This window comes from Gymnoscopelus microlampas (assembly GCF_963454915.1).
Source record: "Gymnoscopelus microlampas genome assembly, chromosome: 2".
NCBI classification, from domain to species: Eukaryota; Metazoa; Chordata; class Actinopteri; order Myctophiformes; family Myctophidae; genus Gymnoscopelus; species Gymnoscopelus microlampas.
Window position 1 is genome coordinate 53,528,562 of NC_139939.1, and position 12,087 is coordinate 53,540,648.

The window sequence follows — 12,087 nt, forward strand, 5'->3', positions numbered from 1 at the left end:
CAAGGGCAATTCAAGAGAGGCGAGTAAGCCCACCCAAGCTGCCACTACAGTGTACACAGAGGTTCATTAAACACTGTACACATCAGGTCCTTCTGTGTCCTTGTCCATCTAGCAGAGCGGATCACTGTTCTCCAACACTAACACAGTACAGAACAGAACCCCTCACAGCTCTCACTGTGGTCCTGAAGACAAAGCCTGGCCTCTCTGACACACCATGTAGAGAGAGGCTCACAACTCCAAACAACCGCCATTGGAAAAGGAATAACAGTGGAGGAAGTATGGAAGTCATCCAGATGAAAAGAGGTCACTTCTCTTGAGGTCATGATAGATGATACACATAACTACAGGTCAACAGTGGTAAAGGAATTTGTCTCAGCGTGGTGGCTTTCACCGCTTAAGCACTAGGAGAATAGGTACTTCGGCGTACAGTGAATAGCGAAAATAGCTAAAATAAAGAAATTTACATTTTCAAGAAGAAATTGAACGAAATAGAAATGTATTATTATCTTATTTATTAAAAAAGATAATAATAAAAATTGCTGGGGGTTATTTTGGTAGAAGGGAGATTTTGTTCCACTGGATGACAAAAATAACTGAAAGGCTAACATTTGGATAGTAGCCACTGGCCGACAGCACAACATCACACATGGAGGTTCTCCCCCCACATACGTTAACCCATTCAAACCGGGAACGCATCCGTGTAACCATGCACTTTATCCATATTTTACACTTTAGCTTGTCAAAAATAGCAGATATACAAACTTGTAGATGTGCTATTTTTTGAAAAATCTTGGGCATTTGTGAAAATATTTGAATATATATATAAACATCTGGGTCCCTGGAACAAAAAAAAATTAGATGGTGGTCTATGGCCAAATACATTAATATACACAATCATTTTTTAATTACCAAAGAAATCTTAAAATGACAAAGATGCGTTCGCGGTTTGAAAACAGTTACAATGCTTCCATGCTCAGTTGGGGGCCAGCAGTGGAGAGGCAGGTAGGTGAAGACAGCCGTGGGGGTAGGGGGGTGGAGTGGGGTATGACCCCCTTGACCTCCAGCTCTACCTGAGGGCCAACAGAGAGCTGAGGGTGTGCCCCCCCCCCCCCCCTGTCCTGTGGAGAGCTGCACGGACCCCACTGTCTGTGAGACGTGACGAGCATGGAAAACAACCACAAAAATGGATCTGTTAAAAGCGGGTAATAATAGTGTAGCTAAATGTCAGAATTCAAAGCTTCAGTCATAAACAAAGACAATTTTCTCAAGAATGGCTTTATTTTTTTAAATAATTGTCAATATTGGTTAAACAATTCATGTTTACAAGTCATGGAAGTCAGAAACTGTTCAAATTAGCCAAATCCATGCCTAAAAATGTATTAAATGCAATCCTAATGCAACTTTGACAGAAAAACAACCATGCAATTATTATTAACTATCTCATTCTCAAGCAGGTTTTAAGTCTCTGCAAATGTGATTTTTGTACCATAATGAAATTAACTGAATCCAGTGGCTTACTTAAAAATATCTAACAAACTACGGTATGCTTTTTGAAAATGGTCATGTGCGTGTAACAATGGATGTGTGCTTACATTTATGGTGTGGTCTTGCCAGGGAGACAGAGAACTGTCCATGCTTTATCAGCATATCCCCTCCTGTCTTCTTGTCTTACAGTATGTACACTGGTGCTGCTCCCGGTTAACCACCTGACAACACTCACCCTTCCCTCAACTCAGTGAAGTGCCCTTGAGCAAGGCACTGAACACCAAACTTCCCCAGTGGAGCTGATCAGTGACCATCAGACTTTGGTTGTACAACTAGGTAGCTGAGCTCCCAGGTGTGAATGTGTGGTACAGTGAGAAAAAGAGAAAACAATCTTTATCTCTATATAGCTCAGAATTAGTAGTTTGTAATACATTCACAATTATTACAACTTATTACAAATTACGTTTAAAATATGGCTTGCATATTCAGTGCAGGTGGCCAGGTCAATCTAAGTCTTTAAGTCTACTTATATGCAGTTTTTATTTGTGATATAAAGCTTACGACATATTATGCCTTTATTTCCACCTGCTGGTGGTCTGACCAGCCCAGGTAAGTCATCTTTATACTGTCTTTTATATTACATTGTTACCGTATTTCTGTAGTTAACCATAACTGTATCTTTGCTTCATTCTTACTGTGGGATCAATAAAGGTTTCTGTCTATTCAAGTCAAGGCCTTTGCTAATACAAGAAAAACCTTTTCTGGGTTTAGGGCTTTCCGTAGCTAATGAATCAACTGATTAAGTGTCCTTTTTCGTGATAACACATATATTGCACATTTAAATGTATGATATGCAACTAACAAAACAAACAAGAATTAAGGTTTATTTGCCCAAATTGTGAGTTTTCTCTCAGGTTTAGTAAACTACTGAGGCATCACTTCAGTTCTAGACTACAATATACATGACCCCCTCTCAAGAGAAGGCCCTTGAAAAGTGACTTAAGAAAAGTGAATAATAAAGTGGATATTTCTCCTCTCAAGGGAAAGTGTAGCGTTTGAACACAAAGGCACTAAAGGAGCAAACCGCCCTACAATAAACTAAAGGTCGGTCAGCAGACTCCCCATGTGACAGCACACTGCCTTGGATTAGGTGCGGTAAGCCTATTATTGTGGTTTGGACAAGGTGGGCCACCCTGTCTCCCAACCCAACATTAGTGAGTGGACTTCACTCCCAGCATGAAATGCTACACGGTGGCCTAGTAGTAGTAGACTGTAAACAAAATCACAATCAAAAGTTCAGTTCCATGTGATACTGTACATCTCCTGTGTCCATTATAACAGTGTTTCTCAATTTTTTTCATGTCAAGGACCCCCAAAATGATATGTACTTGGCCACGGACACCCACGTCAAAGTATTTTGTTCCAGCGACCACCCCAGAAGCAAAGATTTGAGTTAATTCGCTTTGAAAAATATTTTCAAAGATTTGCACACATTTTCACGATGTGTCAAAAAAATTGCAGATCTACAAGCTCATAGCGCGGCACTCGGTAGGTTATATATTGCGATAATGTCTGGTTGTCACTAAATCCCAAAGTAGGCTACACCTGGACTTGTCGCACTCCCCTGTTTGTAGAAATTTGGTCTTTCATCCGGGACAAAAGGGTTTGAATCCCGGGAAGAACATAAAAGTTATGGACTGCAGCTTTAAATGGAATATTAGAAGCCTGGGGAGATCTGTCAACATTAGTATCAATATTCAAAATAATAACAGCAAAAAAATACATCGCAGTGAGTAGTTTTATTAATGCCAAAATCATGAATGAATAGGCCAAGTGATGTCACTGAAAGATAAGACTTCCCATACAGTGAAAATTCATAATTAACACACAATATTATGAGGCATCATTACTTTCAAGCGACCATAACATGAATGGAAACGTCACATCTTTGCTTCTGCCACTGGGTCTATGTAGCTGTCTAGTGGTAGGAGAGGACTAAAGCGCACTAGGTGCGGGTCTACAGCAGGGCAGCAGTCCTCGGGGTGGGACCAGCCGTCTTTGGGTCGTCTTATAGGCGGGGGAGGAGGGGGCAGGTGGTCAGAGCAAGGATCTGGAAGGCTGCCGTCAGCTATGTGGGGCCCGTTTGTGAAGATGAAGGCCCCCGTGTGGTGACGGTGGCACATTGCAGCAACGACGAGCAGTGTGATCAGGATGAGGGCGCTCAGCAGGAAGAACATCACGTACACTCCGTTGGTCATCTCAGCGGACGGCCCAGAGCTACAGGCTGGGGGTAGGAATATCATAAAAATAATTACATCTGTCCAGGTCAGGGCACTTGTATTCTTCTATATGTGAATTTTCACATTTCACACACAGTAACACTGACTGTTAATTTAACTGAGTGTAACAATTTACCCATAACACTATCAAGAGCAAAAATCAGAAAAAAAACACAATATGGATTTGATTACGCCTATATTCAAAGAGGTCAAACCCGAACAGCATTGACCATATTCACATGGCAGCCAATGTTTATGGCGTAGTACGTCTGTGCGTTTGTCACACTGCCAGGCCAAGGAAGTTAACTCCCCCAAAGGAAAATGTCACAATTTGTACAGAATTTTGTCTGAGATCCACATTATTAGACCCCTTCTTGTTCTCTTGCGTCTCCCCCCCCCCCCCCAAGTATGGTGCAAGAAAAACGTCTGTGGTCAATTACTGCGGCTGTGTTAAGGGGTATGTCACAAAACCACAACTTTGTTTTCCTTGTGCTGGTGCGTACCAGAGGCCTTCACATCGACACAGTGGGTTCCTCCTGAACCCAGGTGGGACAGGTCCTTGAACCCGGGTCGGCAGTGGCACGCGTAGGTCGCAAAATGGTTCACACACTCGGCGTTGATGTCACACAGCACCAGCTGAGTCCCGCACTCATTGACATCTAAAATAGATGAACACATGGCAGAATGACGCATGAACACAGGATATCTGATCTACAAGACTTAAGACATTTTAAGTATATTGTGTGTATTTAATTGAACATTATCTGTACATATCACAAGTTATTAAGCATAGAAATAATGACTAATAATCAGACACAATAATCATGTGTTTAACCATTAGGCATATGCTTCATCGTACAACTAATAGCAAAAATAGTTTGATTAACTGTTTCAGCCCTAGTACGCAGTGTAATTCTGTTCTAAAGTCCAATGCAAAAACTAATATACTAAAAAAAAATATTTGCCCCCAATTTATAGCAGATCCATTAGATCAGTTACATTAGCATAATACTTTGAGAACGCTGCTGAACCGTGGTTGTATACCTTTTGTTGACATGGAGACAATGACAGCCTGCCTCTCACTGTCCCCAAGGCTGATGGCGGTGTGTCTAAGGCCCTCCAGGGAAGCAGGGAGAGCCCTGTGACGCGCAGGTGCCTCCCCGGTCTGGAGCCAGAGGATATACAGCACACCTGCATCCAACCTGGGCACAGAGATGACACAATGCAGTCAAAAAAGGCTTAATAGCATGTGTAATATTGCAGATCGGATCCCCGATCTGCAAGATTATCAATGTAGCTGTTCTCACGGCTACAACCAACCAACTGCTTAGGAGAGCACAGTCCCAAGAAAACGGTTTCCAATAACATTTTAGGCTCAAAATAGTTAATCAATATTGTGTAAGTTGTAATTTACAACAGCTAGTTTAAAAGTTTATTAACAGTATTTGGGAGCTTTCGTGCAGTGTAGGGGAGTCCATCCTGATGTAATGACACAAAGACACTAGTGACAATTCTCTCTGACCAATTATAGTCTGCAGTGTTTTCACTTTTTGGTTATCGCCTCAGCTTGCTTCAACTGAGGCGAGACCAAAAAGTACCAGGTACTTTAGCCTAACGGAAAACCAAAACAAAAGGAGAGTAGTGTCATGCAGTGGAAAAGTGTCATAGTTGTTGATGAGTATGTGTTTGAAGTTGAAGTAGTAGTATTTTGACAGCCATCACACCCAATGGCCTCAGATTTTAGTACGTAATTTACATCATGTTCTGAATTGTGACTGCTGCTGCATTCTGCACAGTTCAGCCACAGCGGTTTGAGGAAGGTTTAGGAGACATTTGCAGACAAGCATATACATAAAGCCATAAACATACAATCATATTATGCTGTACTTCAGAATGGAACACAGGTGATACTCCGAGGTGCGTTCGTCGTGTACACATACCTTATTGTTCTTTTGGATGATGTGCTTATAGGGTTATGAAGAACCAGCCGTGTAGAAATCTAAGGAAACAAGACAGATGTTGTAATAAGATTACTGTATGACATGGGCTAATCTGACATGGCATTGGAACACCTTCCCAGGGGGCTGTAGGTAATCAAAATCAATATTTAAAATCACCTCTCAAAGAAAATTGTTAGAGCAGTAAAGGAGCACACCAGTGTTGATTTTGACAGCAAATGTCGATTTGGTTTTAGTCATAGTCTTTTGAATAAAATTCTATTTAGCTAGTTAGTCATATTTTAGTCATCTGATATGTTTTACTGTTAGTCCACTTTCAGCCGACTAAATATCATAAGATTATAGTCGACTAAATCTACAGTTGATTTAGTCGACTAAAATGTATTGTGGCGGTGCCTTGATGGCATCGGAATGGCTGATTTTACACTTGGTTGCGTGCTGAAAATAGCCGATCTACAAGCTCGCAGCGCGACGTGTTGTGAGCTTGTAGATCTGCTATTTACAGAGCGCAACACCCGAGTGCAACCAAACATAAAATGACTTGTCTTTTAATTCTCCACTAGTCCCTCACTAACATTTTAGTGTAGTTTTTATTTGTTGACGAAATTAGTCTTAGTTTTAGTCATCGTAGCTTAGTTTTTATTTAGTTTGTCAGTGAAAAAAGGTAGTTGACGAACATTTTTCGTCATAGTTTTAGTCGACAAACTCAACACTGGAGAACACTATGATTTATGGTATTGCAATTTCTTTTTGACATACCAAGTCCACTACGGACTTCAGCAGTGACGTCGCTACATCCTCCCAGGCCTCTGCAGGATCATGTTGGAAACTGACCTCGACGGTGACTTCAAAAAGAAGATCTGAGAAGCAACCAAAACAAGAGGTTAAGTCATGTAACTAACCACACATATTTCATAAAAGTAATATGATAGGATTTCCTAACGCTCAGTTGGCTCACCCCCAGGTAGATGTGGAATGTGTCCGGTATGATTTCTGTCATTTCCTATAGCAGAACAGACACAGGCCAACATCAAACACAACAGATAAAAAGCAAAGCTATACTTGACTGAGAACAGTATTTGACTTGTTGTAACAACAGCATTTAATATTAGGCATTACAGCTCAGTTCTATTGTACATATTGTACACATGCAAAAAGGACCATTGATTATTATTTTTAAAAAAGTAGGCCAGAGACAGAGGAAGACATGCAACACACACATCTCCAGCTGGAATCGAACCAGGGATGTGTCAATTATATGATCAACACACTGGTCAGCTACCAGTGCACACCCAAAGGAGACCACTTAGGTTACTTACATGTACGATGGGCCGAGTGGCAAAAAGTATCCCTGTGTATATGAAATCTGTATCTTTACCTTTTAGCTGAACTGCAAAGATGGGACCCTATAGTTTGCTTATAAATGTTTAACCTACCTAACCTGAATGACTTTATGCCAATTTGAACCTTGATGTGATAACCTTCCAGAAGAATGGGTAAAGTTACTTGTTGCTTTGCCAGAAGATAAAAATCCAATGTACAATTATTTTCAGGAGGTATGTAAGCTACAGTTCATGACTGACCTGTCAAGAGTTAACCACATTAACCCTAGGATCCCTATACTTGGGCAAACATTTGGCAAAAATAGCAGATCTACTGTACAATCTCAGTAGGTCTGCTATTGTCAGCAAAGAAATTTGGTGCAGAGGGAAAAAAGGAGTGGATCAGGTACGGAGCCCCAGGGAAACCCGGTAAATTAAGTGGTTAAATTAACATCTTTTGCTGTATATACCCACCGTGCCTTCTATGGCCCAAGCGTGGTTCCACCATGTTGGGGTGGGGGTGAGGGTGGGTGCGTGTCTCCTCGACATCACGTGAAGCCTTAATGAGCTGCTGTATACTGTTCTCATCCTCTCCAACTTGCTCTAAACCTCCAACCGTTGCAGCGGCGGTGACCTCTGTTGGACCTGGTGTGGAGTCGTTCTCAACAACAAGAGGGGTGTCTTCTTGTGTCTGGGCATCCACATCTCTCAGTGTTGCTGAGGGCGTATGTTGGCGTGAAGAAGAGAGGGGATGTTGGCCTTCATCTGTGGTTTGTTGTTGTGTGACTGCGTGAGAAGCACCTCTCCCTGCACGGTAAATCCCCTGGGTGGACATTGCCATGTTGGGCATAATGGTTAAACGGGATACATCACTGTCATTCACTTGAGGACTGCTGTCCTCCTGTCCCCGAATTATGGGTGATGACGTCAAGGTGCCATCATCGATCTCAGTTTGTTCCTCCTCAGCCTCCCCTGGAAGCTCAGCTTGGTCATCATCATCATACATACCTAGGGATGGGACCATAATCATCATTATCGTTTATCGTGATAGAAAAAAAACGCTCACAATAAATGTATCGCAGAGATTTAAATTTATCGTGAAATTGTCCTCAGTCATACCCTGGGATCAATTCAGCTTTGCCGAGCTGCATATCCGGTACCACTTAAAACCCCCTAGAATTGGTAAAACGCACCTGTAAAGAACGTACTTGATACAGTCTTTTTTTCACTCTAAATCTCTTTTTGCCAAAAATAGCAGATCTACAAGCTCACAACGCGTCGCAAAGAAAAACGCGTTGTGAGCTTGTAGATCTGCTATTTTTGGCAAATGTTCCACCCCAGACTATGGATGCTAGGATTCAAGAAGTGGTTAACAAAAGTGGCATTTTAAGAGTTTTACGCATATTTTGCGTATTTATATCGCGATAATATCATAAATCGCAATATTTTGGTCACAATAATCGTGACATGAAATGTTCATATCGTCCCAGCCCTATACATACCTTCATAGTCAGCCTGAGGAAGAAACGTGGGGTGTTCTGATAAAACCGTCTTCTGTGGGCTCGTATCGATCGTGGGCGTGAACCTAGTGAAGCTGAACCTCTGACCAACAGGCTGCTGTGTGACCTTGTGTTCTACACGAGGCTTCCTGCCTCGTTCTGCGACGTCATCACGAGGAGGACTATACGCGACCGGCGGTCCAAAAGCTTGATACCGACCGTAGAATCCCCTGTGTGAATGAATGAATGAAGTACTTTATTTAGAGAGACATGGAAAAAGTACATGGAAGTACATTTAACAATACAAGGTCCTCTAAACTGGATCGCCCATAAAAGTACAACAGTGTATTTCAAATGAGAGATAGATAGATATACACTATGCAGAACGTCATACAAACAGCTTACAGGTTACTGGTATGAAAAACAAGAAATATGTGCAATAAACAGTTCGAGGAGGGGGGGGGGTTAAGACTTTGACAGGGGCCAGTTTGGAATTGCAGCCTCCTGAAGGTATTTTTTTAGGGCAGTTTTGAAAGTGAGTAGGGTTTTACACTCCTTTAGGTAGGCAGGGCATTACACATTTGTGTTGCATAGCATGAGAACGAGTTCATTCCCTTGTTTGTGCCAAACAATCTGGGTTGGACATGATCAGTGGAGCTGCCTCTGGTGTTGTGATTGTGGACTTCACCTGTATGGAGGATCAGGGTAGCCGGCGATGAGCAGGACCACATAGAGCGTGTTGGAGAGCGATATGTACTCGGCCTCTCGCCAGCACCTCTGCAGGACCTTGTGACCGGCGAAGTAACCGGCGGGCTCGTCGACGTGGATCTGGTCCTGCTTGAGGAGGCAGGCGTCCTCCGGGGCCAGGTCCTCCAGGTAGAGACGCACGCGCTTGCCCGGCGCCACGACGATGGTCCAGTTGCACCACAGCGGCGGGCTGGAGCAAAGGTAGTCCGGGGAGAAGAACTCGCCACGGTCGCCGCCGCGCAACACCTGGTGGCAGCTCTGCATGGCGAAGAACGCATTTCTGTCGTTTCCCCGACCATCTGAAGAACAACGAAAGAAAGAACAATAGTGCACAAAGTTCACCTGGTGAAACAATAAAGGCAGAACAGGATATGTAAAATCATGTGTTCATTTCAAGCTGCTTTCAGAATATGTCATGACCTATAGCTGTCCTGCTGCCCTGGGACTCGAACCCTGGTCACTAACATTCTACCTACCACGCTTTCCATATGGAATCCTTACTTGGCCAGGGGAGGTAATGCACATATGAGCTTCAGGCAGCACACTACTACTACTTCACTACTTCTACACTGATAGCTTTATTTTTCCTAGTTAATACCGGTCCATATCTATCGGTCAGATAAGAATTAATTACATCAATAAACGGAGGAAGGAAACGTGTTAATAATAGTATTTGGGTTTATTCCAGAGAAGAGATCTTACAAGCGTCGGAAATGCATGGTTCCAGATATATTCTTCTTTAAAACAGAGATACATAGTATTATACACATAACGTGGGGTTACGCCTTTCGTCACCACGTCAGCCATCAGTTATGTCTTGAATGGCTCCGTTTCCTGGGCAACCAAGGTTGGGGTATCATATATGCACAGAGTTTATAACAACAAATCCGTGTGGCAACGAAGTTAACCTGCTATCTAATATTGTTGACATACCAGAACGAGCCCATCAGACCAAAACAATGTTGCAGGCTGCCTGAGCGGCACTGACACTTTTAACCATATTAACACATACATGGAAAATGGTTCACTTTAGATCCATAAGAAAATGGTACAAAATCAGACCCATCAGTAACTAAAGTTTTTTAATAATTGTAGTGGTGTAAAAAAATATATAATATTTGCCTCAGATGTAATGAAGAAAAGAAAACTGGAAATACTCCAGTAAAGTAAAAGCCAAATTTGTTTTACTTAAGTACAGTACTTGAGTAAATGTACTTTGTTATGTTTTAGGCCTAGGCCTACTCATTCAAATAAGTTCCAGATTAAAGCTTGGGCTTTAACTGGGTGTGTAGAAAATGGAAATACAGTCGATTAACACAGTGTACAGATCAAGGAAGCCCTATAATGCAAAATAAGGCGTGTCTAAATGAACAGCTCGCAGTATTGTCAATAAAGTAGTGTCAATATCATATAATGTAGCCTATGAGCGATAATAAAATAAGCGCTATTCAAATTGCGATTCTTACCCCGACCATCATCGGCGCCGTTTATATCTGTCTGCAAAACAAGACAACAATCATAGTTACCAATACACATATGTTACCAATACACACTATATATATGTGTGTGTGTGTGTGTGTGTGTGTGTGTGTGTAGGGGAGGGCGGTATGATGAAAATTAATTGAAAATGCACAACTTACCCAAGAGTCACAGAGTTGAGTAAATATACTAAATATGAGTAGAAACATGAATCTGCTTTTCAACCTTAAACACTTTTTCGGCATTTTACTTTGACTGTTTGAAATATTTGTAAAATGTATGACGATCAACAGGTCTGTTAACTTAATCCACTGTGATCTGTGTGATCTACTGTGATCCACTGTGGAAGATCTCTCACCATCAACAGGTGAAAAATATCAAGCTGATGATTTGTTTTACTGTGTAGCTACCAGCAGAGGTCGCTGTATGCTTTCAATAAAGTTAACCAATAATATCCCTTTTCTACACTACATGAGGCCTCTATTGACAAAACCACCCAGAATGTGTCAAATTACATGCATTACATTCAATGACATAACATTGATTAACCACATCAAATTAAAAACATTTGAGACAGTTGAGGCTTCATTTATAAATCTATCACTGTGATGATATATGTCAATAGTTATTTTTATTTTTTAAAGTGATGTATTTCTACATTACCGCATATATTTAAAAAAAGGCAACTTAAAATTTAAATAACCATATGGCTTTGTAATAAAAGTGAGCAAATGCAGCTAACTACAGTAAAATAAAGAGTTCTGTCTTATCATGAATCTAAAGTGTTCCTATAACCTTGTGAGAGTGGTAGCAGAGGTGTAAACCTGCAGCATCACTGCAGGGTTTTTAAATGTAGATTGTACCCTCTCCCAGTAAGCTATACTCCAATCTACTACTGTGTATCACCACAAATTAACTATGCTAATTGTTGTCCTTGAGACCACCCATGGCAAATTAAACTCGCCCCTGCTCACAGAGAACTGCTTGCAGGCCACGGATGACGATTGTCACTTTTTTGTTCAGTCACTAAAACAAAAGCAAAATAAATCCACAGATGACTTTTTTCAAATGAATTATCATACAAAAATATCCAGATATTTATTTCCCACGATGACTTACATAATATAACAAACAAACAAACAAACACCAATAATCAAGGCCACACCCTAACTCCAAATGAGAGTTGATATCGAAGTTGTTATTGTTATGAACACTTAAAAGAGTCAAACTCACTTTAGACACACATGCACGCACACACACGTACACAATTACAGCAGCAATATATCTCACTTTGACAGCATACATACTGTAATGACAG